This window comes from Stegodyphus dumicola, chromosome 4 (assembly GCF_044657685.1).
Source record: "Stegodyphus dumicola isolate Sdum_Otavi_A_Nest chromosome 4, ASM4465768v1".
Classification (NCBI taxonomy): Eukaryota; Metazoa; Arthropoda; class Arachnida; order Araneae; family Eresidae; genus Stegodyphus; species Stegodyphus dumicola.
In genome coordinates, this window is record NC_140771.1 from 90610334 (window position 1) to 90634172 (window position 23839).

At 33.9% G+C, this 23839-nt stretch overlaps 1 protein-coding gene and 1 non-coding gene across 10 annotated transcripts in view; both read right to left on the minus strand.

The window, feature by feature from the left end:
* The window catches only part of LOC118183570 (neuronal acetylcholine receptor subunit alpha-7-like), a 999128-nt gene that overhangs the window by 203053 nt on the left and 772236 nt on the right, over positions 1-23839 (minus strand). The window lies entirely within an intron of this gene.
* On the minus strand, positions 6322-6394 carry TRNAS-GGA (transfer RNA serine (anticodon GGA)). The gene has a single exon. It is a non-coding gene; the product is annotated as a tRNA-Ser (tRNA).

Consider the following 23839-nt stretch of genomic DNA (forward strand, 5'->3'; position numbering starts at 1 on the left):
AAGGCATATTAGGGCTTAAGGGGAGAAAAATCGTCGTGGAGGAATTCCAGAGAGAAAATAGACTGTATTTTCATGGAGAAAATAATGAACATACCCATGCAGTCAGCCCACTAATAGAGATTCAAATCCGTGACAAACTACTGCTATTCAGTGCTATTATCCATTCCGCGAATAATGGATATGATAATTTAAGAAATGTTACTGAGGTTTTCAACAAAGTTTTGTTCCCCTTTTTAAATGTAGAATTTAAAACAATCTTTCACAGTGGTCAAGATTAAAGTAACAAATATATTTGTTAAGGTAAATGGAAATAACTTAATAAATAAACTGGAAAACAGGGTGATATATGCATTTTGATGACAAATGTAAGTATTCATTTGACGTAAAAATGGTGAAAAGTTGCAATCTACACAGCAGCGGAAAGTCATAATTTTACGACTTTATGGCTTTTGAATTCAAATTAGCGCTTATGATCAAATAGCTTTAATATGATTTCGCATAATCAGCTTTGGTCATAAAATATGACGGTGGGGATATTAACTTAGACAGCTGGATATGTTCAATTAAGACAGCATCTTAATTGAACGTTATCTTCAATAACTGGCACTCTTGAGAGTGGCCAATCCCAAGCACAAGTAGGCCAACTGTTTCATTTATATAAAGATGATAAATGCACTTTATAGATACAGTTCTAAACATGTTAACAGGGTAATCATTAAGAAATGAAAAAAAAATCATCTGTGATGCATCATTTATCTACCCTTGCTTTTTTCTTTCTGCCCATGTTAATCTTTTTTTGCAATAAATTACTGATAGGAGAACGGACACAATTCCTGCTATCATCTGGTAGCAGCTAGGTGTCTCTGCGCTCCGTAATCTGTCACCTGTCAACTAATAACATAGACAGAAGATCAGGTCAAGATTGAGTAAATGTAACGCCACTTTCTCAAAACCGTGCTTTTGATTATACTTAGGATCATGAGTATATTATTTTCTCTACAAAAACTCTTCTTCACCTCTTTATGAAGGCGTATTGCGGGAAATAGTGGGCTAATACTGAAAGAATTTTATACTTGATGACCATTCATGTATATCCCTCAATTGGAAACTAGGCTTTCTTAGTACAATAGAAATCATGTTTGGCCACATGGAGAGTGTGCCTATTTTTATTCTACGACAAGCTCACTGCATGAAATACGCTGTGTTTCTAATTTAGAGACCATCGGGTACATTTGTCATTCCTTCTTTAGAAAAGAAAACACTGGCTTACGTAAAATGGTATTATGTTGTAGCGTTCTAGGCTGCTGCACATAATACCATTTTACACTAGCCATGGATAGGAAATATTTATGGAAAAAATATGTTTGAGATCTCAGCATAAATGATGAATTTCGGAATATTGCCTAATCTCAGTATATCTTAACGGTTGACCACGTTATGGCACATACAGATTAGCCAGTCACCGATTTCGTCAAAGGTGAAGGATATTCGTTCAAGAATGTGATCTGTTAATCCTTCGAATCTCAGTTCTACGACAGGGAGTAGTTTGGAAGTATCTAGTTTCATTTTGATATTTTTCTGTTACCACAACCTTATTCTCGAATAACAATGAACTTTCAAAATTTCAAACAGCAGAAATCTGCATTAAGATATAATTATTTACCCAGTTGTTTTTGAAAGCTGAAATGAATAATTATTTGCCAGGTAACATTTTTAACATTTTTCTTCCTTTACAGCAGACCTGTTTTATTCTAAAATAATCAAAAGACTAAAGATTGTCTTCGACCTCTAAGTTAAAAAAAGAGTCTGTAAGCTATCTTTCGTTGTTTAATTTCAAAACTGATCATCTAATTTTCTAAATTTCTTGAAAAAACTCTTGAATAATTCAAACTAGTCGTTGGCTCATTTCTACGCCAAAGAATCTCGCGAATTTGCATGCCTCCTCGCAGGTAGTGGTGGTGTATTCAATTATGGCAAAGCACACTAGGGCTATCTGCCTAATGAGGTGGATGCCTTCGTGGAGGACCTTTCTAACTTTCTAAGGGAAACTGGCTCGTATACACGTTACACATGGGGAAAACCACGAAAACACCCATGCAGCCAGCCCATTCGCGGGATTCGAACCTCGGACCGAACTACCAGTGTTCAGCGAATTTACCGCTCGGCCGCTGGTGGGCTCCTCGCAGGTAGAGTTAAAAGGAAATCTAACCGGTCTGACGTGAGCAATTACTGTAATCCGAAGCTCACAATTAAATTGTATTTTGCTTCACTGTAAATATTTGTATATGACGTTTTTCGCAATAAAATAATTAAAAGACGAAGCAGTAAAGCTTGTCCGTCGATAAAAATAATCTTTAAGAGAATTAAATTTAATCATCTGGCTCCGTCATGCGTGGAGCTTACTCCAGCGGTATGGATATACTAATGAAAAGCAAAGCATCTCTAAAGGGGAATGAAACTTTTGTGCAAACTGCAGATAATGATGTGGAGTTGGTTGAACTTAAACTAAAAAACATTCAAGCTCTTCAAAAGAAAGTTGATTAGCTACGAAGCGCGTGCTACGCACGAAGTGATATGACAGATGATGACGACTTAAACCAATGTGAATGATCGTCTGGAAAAACTAGAGATAAGAACTGAAATTTTCATTAATTCTTACCAGAGCCAGATTTACACTTGATAAAGCCCTAAGCTATTTGAGATAGGGCGCTCTTTACAAGCCTGTTATAATAAATTTTAATACTATTTATACTATACTTTTGGGGGGGGGTAAAGAAAAGTGGGGTCCCTAAGCTATAGCTTGTGTAGCTTATACGTAAATCAGGCCCTGATTCTCACAGTAAGTTAAATTCTGCAAAAGCAGTAAATGTTGCTGAAAGTAATTTAGATGAAAATTTTCAAATCAAAACTAAATTTCCACCGTTAGTTTTGCCTGAAATTTCAGAATATGAAGAATTTAGTTAATTTAAAAATCAATTTGATGATTTAATTATAAATAATGTTCAGCTGAGACATTCGCAGAAATTGTATTATCTGAGATTTTGTCTTACTAAAAATGATGCTAAGTATTTAGCAAGTAACTTTGATAATTCTGAATCTTTGTACACTGCTTTGGAATCTCGCTATGATAATGAATGTCTGATTGTTGATATATCTTGTGCCATATTCTCAAAGACATCCTTCTATTTAACATACGGCTTCAAGATTAAGTAAAATTTATTTTGAAGGTTTGCAGAGGAAATTATTTCATGTTAGACGACTAAGTCTGCTGAATGCAGTGCGCTTAAAATTTTGGAGTTTAGGTGGCTGTAGTTTCGCTCATAAAACAGTACATTGATGTGTAGCGTGCTTTAAATGATATCCCACTCTTTTTTCACAAATTATGGTTAATTTACCTAGTGAACGATTTAGTATTTCACTTCCATTTGCTATTTTAGGTATTGATTTATGTGGTCCTTATTTAGTGAAATTTAAAAATCAGTGTAAGGGTATTCTAAGTAAATTGTTTATTTGAAGTTTTATATGTTTCGCAACAAAAGCCATCCATCTTGTGACATTAACAGATTTGACTTCCGATGCTTTAATTGCAACACTCCAACATTTTACAAGTAGACATGGCAAATGTTTCAAAATTTACACAGATAATGCTACTAACTTCGTTGGATCTAATTCAAAATTGAAAAAGTCTTATAAGCTCATTAATTTCCCAGACAAAGAATTAGCTAATTATTTTTCACAAGAAAGTATAAATTAGTATTTTATTCCACCCAAATCGTCAATTCGGTGGACTGTGGGAAGCTGGGATAAAATTGGTGAAGTTCTATCTTAAACGTACGATTGGGAATTTTCATTTCACTTACGAAGAATTCGAAAAGATTGCCATTCAAATAGAAGGAATATTAAATTCGAGACCACTTACTCCTCTTGCTAGTGATTTGAAAAGTCTCGAAGTTCTGACACTAGGTCATATCTTGATAAGGCGACCTATAACAACAATTTCTGAGCCATATCTTGACAGATTTAAGGAAAAACCGCTTAAGTCGTTGGCAAAAAACAACAAAAACCGTACAACTTATTTGGAAAAAATGGAAGTCCGATTACTTGAATACTTTACAAGCTAGGTCAATATGGATGGTTGCAAAAAATGATCTAATGGTTGGCCAAATGGTTTTGATTAAAGAATATTTTCTGCCAATTAACAATTGGCGTTCCGGACGAATAACATCATTGTACCACGGTTCTGAAAGGAAAATCCGTGTTGTAAAAGTTGGTACCCAAACAGGGAACTTTAAAAGGACAATTAATAAAATAGCTGTAATAAATTGTGTATTATGTTACTCAGTTATTAATTATATATTAAAAGTTATTTTTCTCAATAATTCTGTAATTTATTTTGTATTTTTCTATACACATTTTTATACTTGTTTACATGAATAACCGAAACTTTAATATTAGTATTTCATAATTAAACTTATGTCAAGTTCTTGCATGTGAACATGGCAAGGCCGGGTGGGATGTTGGCGCATTTTTACGCTAATGAATCTCGCCAATGGATCACTACCTGCGATTGAGGCAGGTAGAGTTAAAAGGAAATTTTAACCAGTCTGAAGTGAGCAATTACTGTAATCCGAAGCTTACAATTAAATTGTATTTTTCTTCACTGTAAGTATGTGTATATAATGTTTTTCTTAATAAAATAATTAAAAACGAAGCAGTGAAGCTTGTCCGTCGATAAAAATAATCTTTATGCACATTAAATTTAATCACTACTACTGGATAAAAATTTCGGTTTGCTTATCCTTACTATACATCTGTGAATAGCGTTTAATATTCCTTCCTTCCTAACCTTCTCATTACTGAATATGAATATTTTATTTGACTTACAAAAGGGAGAAATTTCTTTGAATTTTCTACAATAAATCTTATTCTAATACATCACCATTATCATTTTATCATGTTCTCTGGTCCCTCGTCTTAGAGCGTTTATAATTTCAAATAAATTCGTATCGTGAATAATCTTCATATGAACGCTATTCTGCGTTTTACTGTCTCATAAAGCTTACAAAAAGTTAAGAAATTCTGAAATGCTTGATATTTATTTCTCCAGTTAACAAGATTAAAATAAAAAAAAAAAAACTTTTTACAATCTTAAGTATTTACGCTGATGCCAGTGCGAATTCTTCCTTCCAGCAAGTGAGTTGCAGCTTCTTGAGCTGCAAACAGATTTGACATCAGGATCAAGTTTAAGTCATGAATTTGATTTCACCAGAGAGGCCAACCCGACCAACATATCTGTACATCTCGTACTATCTACTCCCGTAGGTCGATTGCTCCGTTGGTGGTGTTAAGCTGAAGTATATTTTTTTTAGTTTTATTTATAAATATATTCATAAAACAATGGAGAAAAGAAAAAAAAAGAGGTTACATTTCTCCATCATTTTAAATTTAGGACCTAGATATAATTTTCAAAAATAATAATTATTTTCCCTGAAATATATTGCAACCTCGTATTCAATTTTTTTAAAATTTAAAATAAATCTATTTTTCTTTGTCAACCAACGATCGCACAGGAAAGACATCGAACGCTCGTTGTTCGTCATCTTTCTGTTCCCAGCTTCTCGACAGAATGCATATACAAAATCTTAAGGTTGTGGATCATATTTAATGCGCATGATAATAACTTTCCTTTAGAACGTTTTCCACAACAGCATCTCTTCAAAGCTCTTAAGTAATTTATCTCAGTAAATCACGTAAATTAAAATATTGATTAAAATGTTTAGTCATTCCTATTGCAAATATTAATTAAATTTATCATGATTATTTAATTTCTTAAATAAATGTAGCTATCATTTTCGTGGTTATGATGCATGTTGATTTTAATTTAAAACGTCATGTTCGAATTCTTAATTTGTCCAGAAAGTAAAGTCTGTTTCATAAATTTCAAAAGATCAAATGAAATAAAAGTACTAAAATTTGCGTGAGGAAATAGGTTTAAATAGATATCTCCATTTAAATGATTTATATTGATGATTTAAATGATTTATATTATTAGTTTAAATGGCTGTTCATTAGTTATACATCTGTTCATTAGTTGACAGAACATTAGTTCATTAGTTCATCAGTTATACATCAGTTCATTAGTTATACATCTGTTCATTAGTTAGTACATAATGTTCATTAGTTATACATCTTAAAGTGACAGCTGCTTAGCATGTCTACGAAATACAGAAAGCGCGAATTAAAAAAATGGGAAACTTTACGTTTGATTCTTGTAGAGATATTAGGTTAATTGGAAAAACCGGAGAGATGAAAAATTAGCAACGCCTTCACCGGGAATCGAACCACGGACCTCTGAAATTCCGGCTCAGTGTGCTGACCACTACACCATGAAGGCACGCTAGGAAGGCGGGAGAAATACCTTACATACTCCCCCTTTTAAAGGGCGACTGGAGTTTTTAGGTGACTCAATCGCCAAACCCTGGGTGTGGAAAGTCATCATCCACAAACCTTTTAGTTCGGGCGCCACTGTAGAGGCATTAGGTTAATTGGAAAAGCCAGAGAGATGAAAAATTAGCAATGACTTCGCCGGGAATCGAACCACGGACCTCTGAAATACCGGCTCAGTGCGCTGATTACTACACCACGAAGGTTCGCTAGGAAGGCGGGAGAAATACCTTACAAACTCTTAAAAATAATCCACAACTAAATACACTTAATAATACCATTTCTTCCATAGAATGACGTATTAAAATTTGTTTAATCTAACTGTAAATTAATTAAGCAATGCCATTAAAATAATTAAAAATTTGGAATTCTTCAAGTTTCTCTTAGTTAGACTAATTTCGGATCCCTGAATAATTGCTATCGCCAAGCATTTATTACGAATAATTCCTTCGGTGCAGTACTTGCTGATATTTCCACGCATTAGTTTGAAGTCAAACTACTTGAAAAGCTGTCTTTTGTAGGTTATCTGAAAATTCATAACCCATATTTTCTATGTTCTTCAAAAGTCTTTTATTTATATGAAGAACAATGATCAATCAATAGTATATGGCCTGTTTAGTTCGATAATGTTTTGCTTTCTTCTAATGAGCTTTGTAATTTCTCATTCGCAAACGAAATTAGCTTTATCGGCAGAAAGCTGAACAAGGTGCTGATGATTTACGGCCTCATCTGAATTGAATGTTATACCACGAAAGAAATTTTGAAGAGAGAGAAACAAGTGAAAGTCTGAGGGCACAAGATTAGGCAAATAGAATATGCGTGGCAATACTTTTCATCTAAACTTCAATAATTTTTGTCTGTGATCAAATATGTGTGTGGTCTTGTTTCCAAGCTCCTATTAATGAGATGACAGATCAGCTCGAATATGTGCTGTCGCCAATTGGACAGTTTCAAAGAATCTATCTTCCAGAAACTTCCATATCTCATTAATCGTATAGAAACTGCATTCCATTCCGATAACGTCTGATCACCTGACACACACAAGTTTGATCACCTACAAAAATTATCGGAGTTTGGATAAAAAGTATTGCCAGACATATCACACTCGCCTGATTTTGTGCCGTCAAACTTTCACATGTTTCGCTGTCTTCAAAACTTATTCATGGTATGACATTAAATTAAAACAAGCCCGTAAACCAGCACTTTATTCAGCTTTTCGTCGATAAAGCTACATTCTTTTGCAAATGAGGAATTCAAAAACTCTTTAAAAGGAAGCAAAACGTTATGAAAGAAAACGAGTAGTATATTACTGACTGATCATTGTTCTTTACACAAATAAAGGAACATAGAAAAAATACATCATGACTTTTCAGACAACCCAATATTTTGGATTCACAATGTTGATTATACATTGACGTATTTTAACGGTAGTAAGGAAGATTAAAAATTATTTTGTCAACTATTAATTCTATTACTTTTACCATTCTCTCTAATTTTGAAATTCAATCTTATAAAATCTTTTTTCCTTTTCGGACATTCTGAGCCCACCAGTAGGAAAGCAGTTAAGTCATTGAACACCGGTAATTCGACTTGGGTCCGATTCCAGAGGAACGAGCCCTATGTATAATGGGGATACGAGCCAGTACCACTTAAAAATCATCTACGAAGGCATAGGCAGATAGCCCTAGCGTACTTTGCATAATAAAACAAATAAAATTTTTATTTCCCGATTACTCGCAATAAAGCTTAATTTTAGCAGTATTGCTTATGGTGTATAATATTCTGTCTGTTGGTTAAACAAAATTCAATTAAACAATTTGTGCTTTTTTCTATTCGCACCGCACTGCGATTTCAAAGTTCAACCACAAGAAGCCTGTTTTCATCTCATTTTATCATTCTGTCTGTTATAAAATGCTTCAGTTTGTCCACAAGTACAGTTTTCAGGACATTAAGATATTAATAAAATTCGTCACTCAAATCCACATCTGATTTTAATTCTTGGGCTTTTTTAACATTTCTTACGAGTGTGGTTTTTATATATGAGACTAACTAAAGGAGCGCTAAAACTGCGCAATAATGAGTTGAAACTGTGTACTCGGAAAAGGAAAGCAAACACATTTTCGATAAGTAATCATAGTGCACCGCTTAACTCCAATATTGACTCCAAAGTTATCCTTACAGCATCTTCTGTTGGGAAACTAGATAGCTTTCGTACTCACAAAAATCAATTTTTTAGTCAATTATATTAATTCAAATCCATTTCTTTCCAAAACTTTCAAACTCTTACATCTCAGCTTTTTCCCATTTCATTACTTTTTTTAAGGCAGATGTCGCTATGTTTGTATTTCTTTCGTCTGTCCATTGATTCATTATAAATAAGGTTTTTCCTTCTCTTAACATTTCAAATATTTTTTTATTTTTGAAGAAGAGAGATTTATCTCTGGCCTTCCTTAAAGTCAATAAAATATTATTTAAAATCTATGCTAATGTAAGGTAGTTTCGTTTTCTCATTAGCTTGAAATTCCTCGAATGTCAATCTCGTTTCACTTCAGATACTTGCAAGTTATCCACTACCCTCCTGTTTCAACTTTTATAAAAGGCCATTCTAAGCCATGTAAATTTTTTGCATAGATTACATGCCTTCAAAACATATTTTGTAACTGAGGAATATATAAACAATTGAATAGAACAAGTGATTCATATTTTATATTTTAGTGTATTGAGTACTTATTTTTTATTTTATTAATCTCCTTAACATGGCTTTCACGATATATGAAGAACAAGGGAAAAAGAGATTTTGAACGGACGATTTTTATATTTGTAGTCTTTTAGTCTTTGTAGTCTTGACATGCAAAAAAAATCTTGACATGCATTAGTTTTTGTGACAGAATGTAATTAATCTACTGCAGGTTTTAGTTTTAAGTTTAGTTTATGGCAAAGCACACAAAAGGCTATCTGCCTTGTAGAGTCATTAGGTTATTTTGAAGCAGGAGACGTGAAAAATGTCCTCGCCGGGACTCAAACCTGGACCTCTGGAATACACGCCGAGTGGTGTACTACCGTTACACCACTAAGGCATGCAGAAAGGTGGAAAAAATAGCTTATATACTCCCCCTTTTAAAGAGCGACTGGGGATAAGGGCCAATCCTATCGCCAAATCCTAGTGGTGAAGAATCATCATTCACCGTCGTTTTAGTTCGAACGCCACTGTAGAGCGCCACTTCTAAGTATTTTTGGTTAACTTACAGAGTTATTTCATGAAACAAATTATGGAAAATTCCCAAATTCTTTTAAGTTGTGAAGAATTGATTACATGAATAGCAGTTTCAAATTAAAAAGAAATCCATGACACAGAAACTGCTGCTTAGTTTTCTGGTGCGCTCAGAATTCCATACAATAACTTGCACTGAAACTGCATTGAATGAAAAATATATTGCTTTTCATTAGATTGCTCAACTGACGGATACATTTTCCATTGTAGTGTTTAGTGTTTATTTATTAAGATAGCATGATAAATATATATGATATTAAAAAAGCATGATATATATATATATATTACATATATAGATAGATATATAGATATAGATTAAATTTCTAACTTTCTCTTCCAACATTCATATAAAATAGATGTTGATAAAAGGGACATGCCAGATGGGGAGTGGAAAATAAGATCCATGCTTCGGATGGTGGCCAAGACATTGTTGATTTTCTATGATTTTCACATTTAAAAATCGCTTTTGAAATAAAATATAGTGGATAATATTGTAATTCGTATCTAGATGGATCGGGTCGACAGGGTCCTTCTCCAGTCACCCTTTAAATGAAGGGGAATGTCAGGAAATTTAATTTTTAGCGTTCTCATAATTGTGCTGTCGTAGTATAAATGTTTAATACACCCAACTGGTATATGTAGCTCGAAATCCGGAGAAGGTACAATTAATATTTCTCATTCGGGAAATCTTTTTAATCACTATAAAGAAATTTATTGAACCAAGGGCCAGTTAACGCGTGACATTTTGCTCGTGTGATGTCGATAAAATAGGAGATTGTTTCCGATTCAAGCAAGACTATGAAACAAGTTTTCAATTTTCATTTGACACCCATAAGAAAGGTTATGTCTAATAAAAGCAATGAATATTTTTTGGAAATGAAAAGTATGCTTATAATGCAGAAAGAAACCGTAATTAAGTCTGTGAACGAGCCATATTTATATTTTATTTTATGTATTATAACCGAAGGAATAAAATATTCTATATAACTTATTTGTTGAACATCCAAATTATCTTAGCAACCTATTCCGTTACCGTTCTTTTTGAGCCTCTGGCTCGAGTACTTTACCATTCTAAATATTGTTCTAAATCATTATGAGTGTCAATAACCTTTAAGAATGCTTATGTGGGCTATCTTATAATATCAAATACGTATTCTTTTATCTTTTTGTGAATTTTAATTTTGAATTCCGCAAAGCAAGTAAGAAACTGATCCGTCAGTTAAAAGAATGGTTCTTAATTTTTTTTTCTTTATTACTTCCTTCTCATCATGTGTCAGAATGTCAATATCCTTAAGAATTTTTGGCACATAAGCTTAAAGTTTACGTTTAAAGCATAAGTTTACTATATTCAAAAATAAACACTACTCTTACGGGTTTTGTATTTATTTAGCTATTTTTAGTAGAATTTGTAATCAAAATTGTTTTATATTCCCGTGCAATGCAGCACGAGACCTATTTGAAGAACATGCTAAGCCGGGAAAAAATTTAAATACAGGAGCACGCGCATTTAACATTTTAATAAATAGATATCTCGTAATTGTACTCTTGCTATCCAGAAAAATTGAGAAAATACAAGAATGTTCTCGTGCATTTAAAATGCTTATAAAAGCAAGAGGAAAACATCTCAGTTTGGTTCTTTAGCAGTTGTTTGCTTAGTGCTGCTTTTGATTTTAGTGAATTCGCAATGAGATCGGATTAGCTTTCTCTGTACTTTTGAATTGTGTTCTGCAAAACGTTTTAGTAGTTTAAAATATAACTACTGTGGGATATTGCGATACTGTACAAATATCTCTGAGGAAATTTTAGAATTTTGTTTATTTGTTGTGATAAGAATAAATTTTATTCACTTTTCATCGTACTTGTGCATTCAATTTATTACGAACACGTACGCACGCAACATTATTTACAAATTCGTAAACATACGCATTTTATTTTATGTATTAAATATAAATAAAGAAACGTGCCCAGCGGTTTTGCTGCATTTACATGAGTCCTATGTTTAACATTTACGGTCTTGCGATTTCGACCATGACATGGCTAGTTTATTTCGTTTCCGAATCCTCAAATCCAAGATACGTTGTTGAAACCTCAATATTGCTCCTCTTTTGGAAGAACTGCCTCCGGTTGGAAAACCCTTTCTTAATCCCTAGGTACACCCATTGGGATTAAAAACCATAGCCCTCCTGAAAAGAATTTTCACTGAATAAGTTATAAGGTATTTTCCCCCGCTTTTCCGCATGCTTTTGTGAAGTAATTGGAAGTACACTCTAAGCCTACTCGAGAGGTCCAAGGTTCGAGTCCCGGCGAGGGCACTCCACACGTCTCCTAATTTAAAAAAACATCTGATGTGTACACCACATAACTTCCTTGTACGGAATATTAAATTATATGCAGGTTTTCTTGCATTTCATTTAGACTTACTGGATTGAATTAAATCTACTTTGTCGATAGCGCATAAACCACAATAGAATACTCTTTAAAATTCACTATATTTGTTTACCATAGCGACACTCTGGCACTAGGTTCACTTAACAGCGTTATATTTCGTTCATATTATAACTCAGAATGCACAAAATTTATACCATTTGAAGGATTATCTAATACACATGACACATGTTCTATTCAAATACTGTAATATATCTAGAACGATGTATAAAAGAAATTAAGAAAACAAAAGAAAAGAGAAACAGATTTTCACAGACGATTCAGTATTTCTCATTCAATTAATTCAGTTCTTACTTCGCGACAAGGCAGAAATACATAAAGTCTCAAAATATCTGTATTAAAAATGACGCAGTAAATCTTAAACACTTATTTCCTCGAAAACATTCCAGAAAGAATTAAGCATGATTTAATTGGCAATAATAAATGAAGGCGTTATCTTTGTTGTTGCGAAGCTAAATTTCTCTAGATTGGCAACAAATTCACTAGTCTGCTGTTTAAAAGCACTTAAACAGCTTTAAAATTGTTGATAATTCTAAACATATTGCATACAGATTTACTAAAGGCATAAAAACCTTAACCAGAAGATAAAAACAACATAATTCAATCATTTTTAAAGCTAAAATGTACAATTTACAAACATATACGAGTAAAGAAACTGAGATCACTCAGCCGGGTAACAGAGTGGATATATCTATAAATATATTTATATACGTTTGGTGCGGCCGATTGCAACCAAAATACGAGGTGCACATCTACATGTTATAGAAGTCCTATATACAAAATTTCAACGTTCTGAGGCTACTCATTTTTGAGTTATGCGAGATACGTACGTACATACGTTCGTACAGACGCCACGAAAAATTCTCTTCAACATTCATTTTAAAGCAGTTTTATAATTTTTTTTTGGAGAAAAAGAGTGTTTTATTCTGTCTTTACGTATAGATGTCTCGTATAAACATCGTTAAATTGCATTCGATAGCGGTCAAAATGGATATTTTCGTTGAAATTTGCTGCCTGAAACTTTTCGCGATTACAATACTTCCTTTTTACTTCGTACAAGGAAGTAAAAACGCATATATATATATATATATATATATATATATATATGTAAGAAAAATAAATAATATGTGAAAGATTTAATTAGCAGCGTAAATTAATTTCCATTTTCTATTCTAAAAATAGCAACATCTATTTGCACTGCGTCATTTCGAGAAAATCTATGTCATATGACAATTAACGTAATTCTGGTGATGTAAATTACTAATAACTAAAACTCAAGCAGCGAATAATAATTTTACAGCAATATTAACTATTCAATCAAAACGGTTTGAGAACCAAAACTAACTCAGTTTGACGTAAGATTTCATCCTGAACATTACGCACTTGCTTTCCACGCGTTGGCCTAGCAAGACTGCTGTATGTCTGCTGCTGCTTTCTTGCTACAAAGATATAAAAAATGTAAGCCTTTTGGAACAAGAACATTTAATGTGGCGACTTGTGTGTAGCCGCAACATGTTGCTGAAAATAAAACTGAAGATTTAATTTGTCTTCACCAATTTCCTAGACATTATGGATCAACACTTCTACGCCATCAAAATTCCTGCTTCTGAATATATTACAGTTGAGTCGACAGGCTGCATGTCTTGTGCGTTGGAATTCCAATAGAAATGCCTGCAATAACCAACCATCTCCTCAAACTTCCGTGTGAAACGGAAATCCATAATGGATATCGAGTACCTTCAACTCCAAAAGTGCTAACGTCAGTGAAAACGAATTGTACAGCCATCTCTGAAATGTTTAGAAGAAAAAAAAAAAGTGTTTTAAATCATCGAGGTGTGCCTGTGCTTCACAGAAGTGTTATCACCCAAATTGTGGCTACGACTGTGAAAGCGAATTAGTTAATTAATGTCTGTATCTTCAATGTATGTACGGCTTCGTCAATCTGTGTGCGCAACCTGGTATCAGGAAGTCAACTACACCGAATTGTTTCAAAACAAGTGTTTTTAAAGTAAAAAATCCATGCTTCGAAATTTAATCCAGCATGTGCGGTGATTTAATAAGTGCAACTTAAACAGCAATATAAAAATGTGGGAAAAAATCGAATAATAGATTTGCTGCGAGTGCTTAAAAATGAAATCTAGTGCCAGCCTTTCAAAATAATTTCAGCGTTTGTTTACATTAAAATGAGGAATGTTTTCGGACTGCTAACGTTTCATATTATTCCAGTGCTTTCAAGGTCATCGAACTGCATATCTTGATCCAGCTCTTATGCGAATAAATTCACACTTACGGGATTAAATGTACACTTAAAGTAGATGCCAGAAAATTATTTTCGCTTCTGCTTTTGCGTATATTGGGAACTCATATTTTTTTCCTCAATAAATTGGACATTAAAAATGAAGACTGTGATATAAAGACATCTAATTTAATAACACTTGTATTAGAAATTTAAATTCAAATAATTTAGTAAAGAAAGTAAAGAATTCTTAGATTATGAATTATTTTTAGGGAAGGCTATTAAGATAAGTTTTTATGTTTTTGAAATTTTGTTGAAAATTTTGAATACGAATTTTATAATTATTCTAAAAATGAAGTAGAAATAAAAAAAGTGAAATTAGTACGGATAATATGAAATTATGGTAAATGCATGTTAAAATTTATGTGTGATTGTGTGTCAAGTATAGAGTATGTTAAAGGATTACTGGTTCCTAAACAGAGGCCTATAAGTACCTCTGTTCAGTTGTTTCTTTTACCCTCTTCATGTAAGATAATGTTGGAGGCTCTCATTTTATGAGTGTGTGTAATTTTTTTATATTATTATACTTTTTTATTGTGGAATGTATTAGTGCAGTTCTCAAAGGCCAGTTACCTTATGCAAGGAACGGAGGCTTTTTCATGTAACTGCCTAGGTACCCTGGGCCACCAGTGCAGAGAACACACTGATTAGCTCAAGAGGACAGCCATATTGATGGATATGTTTGTTTAGAAGTATTGCGAGGCCTTCCAGTTTGGTAAAATCAGGAATCGTAAATGAAAGATAATAACGGTGAAAACTGCTACTATTATATTTATGGAGTTAAAATATAATTTATTAGTATGGAAATTAGTATCATAAATATTTATGTGCGTTACATTTAATTATAAGTAATGATTATGTAAAAGGTTTATTTTGTGATATTCTGTCATAACAAGAAACTTACCTGAAGGATTATGATTATGTGAAATCTAGTCATTATGGATCAACACTTCTACGCCATCAAAATTTCTGCTCCTGAGTATATTACATATATATATATATGAAAGCTTTCAGATTTTACAGTTCGCCCAAAGGGATGTTCTTTTAACGTTTTGTGTGTTACCTTTATTTACTAAAATATCATGTTCTTCGCACTTAAACATAAAATTCAACAACAGTGTTCCCATTGCTCTCTTTGAAATCGTTGAGTTTGCTAATCAAAAATTCGTTAAAATATTAGCAAGATATGAAAACGGTAATAAAACAAATATTTCAAATCAGGACTTCCAGATGCATATATTTCGGGGTGGATTACGTAATTCAAAATTTGATGGCTGTAGGTACCTCTGGTTTTATCACTATGCGAAAAACTAACATACATTTATGCAGATCCTGCATTATTTAATTTCTTTAAATATAACGCGGGGGGGGATAATATTCCGTGGCAGCAATCTGAAAAGTTTAACGGACGTTTAAGGTTTCGACGCAAAATGGCAAAACGAAATTAAAAGCCCTTCTGAGCTAACGCCCTTTGGGCTAAAAAATATATGAAGTCTTTCGGATTTTAAACTATGTCCAAAGGTTTGTTTTTTTTAACATTTTGTGTGTTTCCTTTAACAGCAGTATCACAAAATATTTAAAAACGGCATATTTTTAGAATTTCCAATAAAACAGTCTCGTGCGCAGAGACAAAAATGTTTTTTCTGTACAGTTGCTGCCATATTTTGAAATCGTTGAATTTGTAAATCAAAAATTCGTTAATATAAATTTGAAATAAACAATAACACTAATTCAAATTTCAAAATTCGTGCTTCCAAGTTCGGTTGAAAGACTACGTTATTAAAAATTTGATGGCTCTTGGTGCTGTTGTTTTTTTTCACAATGCGATAAATATTCATGCATTCATGCAGATTCTTCATTATTTAATTTCTTTAAATATAACACTGGGCGATAATATTGGGTGGCAAAATTGTAAAATGTGATTCGCTGTTTACAGTGAACCTATGCAAAATGTCGTTTCGAGGCTAATAGCGCATCTGGACTAACGCTCTTTTGAGCTAAAATAATAATAAAAAAGAAATCTGAAAGTTTTCATATTTTATATTACTCTCAAAGGGGCGTTTTTTAACCTTTTGTGTGTTGCCTTTATTTATTAAATATCATGTTCTTCGCACTTAAACCTTAAAATTCAATTCAACAGCAATATCACAAAATATTTAAAACATCATATCTTCAGAACTTCCAGGCTTCCAGGTGAATATGGGCTTCCAGGTGCCCTAATTCGGGGAAGACATGGCTCTATGTACCCTTGTTTTATCACAATGCGAGTAAGATACACACATTTATGCAAATTCTTCATTATTTAATTTCTTTAAATATAATGCAAGGTTCTAATATTTGGTGGCAACAATTTAAAAAGTGTTTTGCCGTTTATACTGAAGAAAGCAAAATGCCAAAGCGAGATTAATAGTCCTTCTGGGCATATTGCTTCTTTGGGCTTAAAAAAAAAAAACGTGGGGGACAATAATGCGTCACCACCAGGATTTGGCTATCGGGTCCCGGTCTCCTAATCATCGGCCGCCCCTTAAAATAGGAAGTACATATATAAAGTATTTTCTTCCTACTTTCCGCATGCCTTTGTGGTGTAATTGGAAGCATCCTCGACGTGTATTCAAGAGGTCTCAGTTTTGAGTCATTTTTCAGATCTCCTGCGTTTAAAAAAATGTGCTTAATGACCAAGTGAACGTACTGTTCGCTGCTTTTAATTATCCAGATTATCTTTCTAGATCATCCGCTAGATTACATTAATGAAACGAACATTTCATCTGCTTATATGAAAGAGTGATTTTAAATATTTCATTATAAAAGTATATCACACCTAAACACTTAAAAATTTTTAGAACATTTTATGCATAGTAAAACAAGCATTTATGCTCAAAATTTTGTAGCGAAAAAGTTTCAATTGTCTGTTTCGGCGAAACGCGTAATGGGGTTAGCTTGATTCGACGTTCAAACCAAAAAAATTTCCCTTGAAAAGCCAGTTTGGAAGTCGAGTTCTGCTAATTTACCATTTTCCGCTTACTTTTTTTATCTGATTTTGTTTTTTTAATGTTTTACCTGTTAAATGGTTTGATTTTCATATGTATTAATTTTTTAAAACGTGTTGAACGTTTTGGAGCAACAGCTCCTGGTAACTTTTAGGCGAGCTTACTACAATTTCTAATTTACTTATTTTGCAGCATATTGCGCAAGATGTTTTCTAGACCAAATTGGTCATTCAGTATTGTAATAACTACCTTGCTTGATATATTATTTCTTTTTCGCAGCTATAAGCGCAAAAAGTTTCAGTAAGTTCTGATGTTTTTAGTTTTTTAGGTTTTTAAGCTTTAGCTTATAAGTTGCCGGAAACTGTTTACAGTTCCACTTTCATGATAGGTTAGTTTTCCTCCCAAAAAACACTATAAAGCAGGCTAGCTCCCTCTTTACTTTCAATCACTGGCTCAGATAAATCACATAGAAATAATTAAGTTAAGCAACCAGCTTTGAAAAACCTGTAAGGCTAATGCTACTCCTCCTCCTCCTTCTACTTCAAGTAAAACACAATCACTTTGAAAGACTTAAAATTGCATCTACCAAATTACCTGTAAAAAATGTTCTCTCACGTATATAGGTCAAACAAAAAACCCTCTCAACCTCAGAATTAATAACCATAGATCTCGTATAAAAAAATTTAAAAATAAAAACAATAATAGCACCAAAGATTATCAGCTTACAGCAATTCTTGAACATTATAATTTACATAATTTTAATAACAAAGAAATAAACGTGCTTGATATTGTTCCAAACAGCAAACTTAGACTGTTTAAGGAATCGATTTACATACTTCAAAAAAAGTCACTTTATCCTTACGGACTGAATGCATGTCTTAGCAATACCACCAATAGACAGCAAGAAATCTCTATATATGGACAATTCAGATTTTTTAGCAATACTACTACCAGAGGATCTAGAGGAGGTGATACCAAAAACAAAAAAAAAATTTTTCAACACAAGATCTGAAATTAATTATTCACAATCTTATTTCCTACCTTGAACATAAAGAATTCGCAAAAAATGCCATAAAACTTCTTCATACCTTTAAGAATACTACCTTATGGAATCTGATAAAAACAGTAAATCAACCTTCTCAATGCTTCAAAATAGTCAAGGATCTGATTAGAGACTTCTGCAATTTTAAACTAAAGAACAGTAATTTTTTTCAGAAAAAACGTTTTTGTACTATTCAGTTCAAACACCCTTCTTACGATAAGTTAAAAATACCTAGCATTTTTAAAAAATTTCAGCACTTGCTTCCTGACCAACCACTTCAAATTAAACCCTGTTTTAAATTTGAAAAAACCTTAGGTCAACTAGTTATCAACCACCACTTTATACAAGATAATAGCAAATGTAATTGCCAATTGACTGTCTACAAAAAATATGTCGATCCTTTGCACCAACATGTTATTACTGGAGATCTTAATATCATTGAAGATGTAGAATTACGAACCCTTTTGCAACTTGGCACTAAATTTCGTCCTACTTTCGGTATTAATAAACACGTCTGCCTCAAACAATTCAATAATGCTCTTGATAAATTTATTATTTTAGCTAGTAATAGATCCAATTTACCCACTACAACTTTTCTTGAATGGAAAGCTGCACTAATTAAAGAATTTCAACGTTTGCTGTTCAAGTCACCTTTTTTCAACTCTTTACACAATAAAAAACGTCTAGAGGATCTAATTCAAAAATTGCAAGATAACTTTATCATCACGAAGATTGACAAAGCAAGCAACAATTTTAGTGTTATTTGACAACAATTCTACTTCAACCTTCTGCATAAAGAGTTAAATAACACCTGCACTTACCAAAAAATCACTATCAGTACTAAGATTCTTCTCAATAAATTTAAAGCACTAAATAAAAGGCTAAAAATACCATCCCAGAAATATAACAACAGGTTTGCCAATCTCTATGCCTTACCTAAATTTCATAAGACTCCAATAAAATTCAGGTTCATAGTTAATAGTACCAAAAGTTATCTCAAAGAAATAGATTGTCTCTTTGCACAAAAACTTCGTATGATAGGTGACCTAGTTAATAACTATGATTTTGAGGGTCTGCATTGCAATTGGATGATCTCTAGTAACGAACTAGTTCTTAAAACTATGAATTCACTTAAAACAGACCATATCCAATGCTACGACTTCGAAAACCTCTATACTTCTCTACCTCTTGAAGAAATTTTTACAAGTTTACTAGCTCTTCCAGATTTACTTCCGCAAATTTCTACCATTCTCAGCAACGAAAAATGGCAACTATTCTTCTCCAGCGTGCTCTTCAATAATTTTATTCAATTTGACAATAGCATTTATAAACAAGTACAGGGAATCCCAATGGGGGATAATTTTTCAAGCTCTGTCTGTGAATTATTCCTTTTTACAAAAGAATTGACCTATGTCCGTTCACTCAGTACAGAAGCACATATATTTTACCAACACATCTATAGATATATTGATGATGTCATTGCATTTAATAACTACAACAAAATAGAAGTAGCTAATATCTGCCCTGCATGCTTAAAACTAAATAAAACAAATACAGAACAGCATCATGTAGTCTACCTTGATTTACATATTATAGATTGTAGGGTTTATATTTATTTTAACTAACATTTATTTTAAGTTTAAACTATCTTTCCTGTCAAGCCTTACTTTCCCCTGGAACTGCCAATGCCAGAGTATGTAAATTTTAGTAGAACGCGCAAGGATTCAAATTATCAGCGGAAGTATTCTGAGTTAAATAGAAAGGAAACGAGTTCGAGATGTGCTTTCTTACTTCACGAGCGCGGAGGTAGTTAGGCAGAAATTGAAGAACTCCGCGTTTCGGACTGTGTGCTTGCCTCGGAGAATTGTTAATCGTTCAACGTGATATTCAAAGTTTGCTAAATTAGCAGCGGTATTGTAAAACGCGGTGAGGTTAGTTACGTTTAGAGAGCCTCGTAGTTAGAGTCTTGTTATTATTTTCTTTTCAGGTTCTTATTTTTATTTTACCGCCGGGTCGGCGTAGTTTGTGAGCGTCAAGAGCACGCAATTGTAATTTCTTAAGTTGAATCAAAAGGGACTTAAACCCTTCGCAAGACTCTGTCTAATTTCCAGTTTCAGCAGTCACCACTTTGTTGCGTGCAGGTTGGAGGCGCGCAACTCTACATTGGCGCCAGAAAACTTGTCTAACGGAAATGGCCGAAAATCGGATGGAAGACGCGGGACAACACCAAGAAATGGCAAGCCAATTGGAAGGATTTGGATACCTGGTCCAGACGTTGAGAGCGTCAATTAAGCCAAACGTCAATTTCGACGGAAAAAATTCGGTGGCGATATTTCTAGAAGGCCTAGAAAATCACTTTCAGCTCTATCCTATGCCTGAAAGGCAAAACGTTGCCATCGCCACATCTGCACTAAAAGGACAGGCCGCGCTATGGTGGAAGAATATAGGCAAATTTTTATTAGGGGAATTTGGAAGTCAGACATATACATTTGAAAATTTCAAAAAATCGTTAGTAAAGGCCTTCCCCATAGTGAAAGATCGAGCAAGGCTAGAAGCCGAACTATATAGTTTCTATCAACGGGATATAGAAGAGTTGACGGACTTCATTCTGCGAAAAATTAAGCTGACGGATATGCTGTATGGGAAGAAACCCGACGCGGAGATTATTGAAATAATCTTACCAAGATTGTTACTTGCTGTTCAAGACTACTTCGAAATTAGAAACCCAAGCACATTGCAGGAGCTCTTCGAATTGGCGGTGAAGTTTCAAAATCCCAGAATAGCGGAGAAAGCTAGAGGGGCATCGTATTCTCAAAGTACCCGAAGGCAATCTTCAAATGAGCAAACCAGAAATGCAAACCACTCTTATGGGGGAAAGAGCTATCAAGCTAACTCATCGAACCTCGAAGGTCAAGGCCCAAAAAGGAAATTCGAAAACAAACATCCGCGTACCCAGAAGGCAGAAGTTGAAAGGAAAGCTTTAAACGAGTAGAGGGGCCTGTGAAACCGAGGGTCCAGACCCCGGAAGTTTAAAAAAAAACCTCAAAAAGACGTTTAAATACGGTCATCGTAAAAAACTCACATCTACCAATTATACAAGTCCTGGTTGGCGATGTAACAGTAGAAGCCCTCATCGATACAGGAGCAGAAGGTAATTTTATGAGCGAAACATTCTTCAAAAAGAATTTTTATAGGTTACGATTATTTAAAAACAAAAAGATAGAAATTATAGCGGCGCAAGGAAAAACATGTCACTGCATCGGGAAATTATCATTAAACATACAGGTAAAAGAGGAAAGCCTCAAAGTATTAATTTTTGTAGTGAAGAATCTGCAAAATCTTCTTATTTTAGGTATGGAGTTTTTAAGGGCCGCGAGGGCCAAACTGAATTTTCAAGACAGTTCTGTTGTGCTGGAGATGGACCAGAGGGTGGTGGAACCTGTGGAACAACCGCAAGTTGACCTTAGCCATTTGAATGACCATGAAAGTCAAGCCATCCAGCAAGGTGAGTAATTTTTCAAACTTGTTTTCAGAAACGTCTGGTAGCTGTCAAATAGTTACGCATCAGATACAGTTAACTGCCGAAAAACCTTGTAGGACTAAACCGTATCGTTATGATAAACAAAAAGACCTAATCATCGAAGAAGATATTCAGGAGATGTTAAAGAATAAAATAATAACGCCCATAAATAGTGATTACGCGAGTCCAGTCGTACTATGTAGGAAAAAGAACGAGTTTCCTTCTTCGGATAAAAGGGCTTGGAGGTTTGCTATCGATTACAGAAAACTAAATAGTATTACTAAATTCCCAGTTACCCTTTGCCGGTTATAGAGGAAATTATTAGAAAGATCAAATCTACTAGATATATGACTACTTTGAACTTAACGTCTGGCTACTATCAAATAGCTATGAAACCCGAAGACATACATAAAACCGCGTTTATAACAAAATCGGGCACTTATGCATTTTTACGCATGCCCTTTGGGTTGTGTGGAGCCCCATCAACATTCCAGAGAGCTATGGACATTCTAAAGCCTGTCCTAGGAAAATCGACTTTAATCTATCTAGATGGTATAATTATAACGAGTAGTACGTTGGAACAACATATTAAAGATCTAGAAGAAGTTTTTAAACTATTAAAAGAGGCCGGTCTTACAATTAACGCCTCAAAATGCAAGTTCGCAACTAAAGAACTTAAATATCTGGGTTATAAAATTTCGCAAAAGGGTAAAGAAACGCAAAATTCAAAAATAAAAGCAATCAAGAATTTCCCACCGCCCAACACCGCCAAGAAACTTTCTTCTTTCCTTGGGTTATGTTCTTACTATTGGTCTTTCATAAAAGATTTCGCTAATATTGTTGAACCACTCTTAGTAATCAAAAGAAAGAGAGGTAAATTTACGTCGACAGCGGAAGCAAATACAGCATTCGAAAGATTAAAAGAAGCGCTCATCAATGCCCCTGTTTCGAAATTCCCGGAGGGGGACGAAACCTGGAAATTGCAGCAGATGCGTCGGACTATGCGGTGGGTGCGGTTCTTATGCAAAATAGCCATCCTCTGGCATTTTTTAGTAAAACGTTGAATCAAACACAAAGGAATTATACAGCTACAGAGAGAGAAACATTAGCCGTATTAATGGCTGTACACAAATTTCGAGTTTATTTCGGCAAAGCGCCAGTAACAGTCTTTTCGGATCATGCGGCTGTTGGTAGACTTTACTCGGGGAAAAACCTAACGCCCAGTTTAATAAGATGGGCTTTAAAACTCCAAGAATATAATCTAATAATAAAATATAAACCGGGTAAGGAAAACAATGTAGCTGACGCACTTTCTCGTATAAAACTGGACGATGAAGGAAATGAACTTAAATGCGCTGTGTTGACTTCAAAAATTTTAGATTCTAGAGATACAATTATCACTGAACTGAAAGCTGATCCTGAATTTGGAAATAACTATGCATATTTGAAAGACCTCGAAAGCTTTGAGCACACAGATATCGATGCGATTAGAAATAGAGCACAAAACTATGAAATAATAGATAATTTATTATTTTATACGAAAACAACAAACGAAAATCTCGAGTACAAACCAGTCATCCCAGCCTCGCTTCGATTAAGCATTTTGAAGGAATTACACGACGCGAAAACAGCGGGTCATTTAAGGGTCAGAAAGACTTTTAAAAGGGTACGCGAGGCGGTATATTTCCCGCAATTATACAAAATAATAACTGCGTATGTCAGGTCCTGCAATCAATGTCAGTTAATAAATGATATTAATTACAGCCCGGCCGGGTACTTAAATAGCATTTGCGCTACATTTCCGAATGAAATTTTAGGCATAGATCTTCTTGGT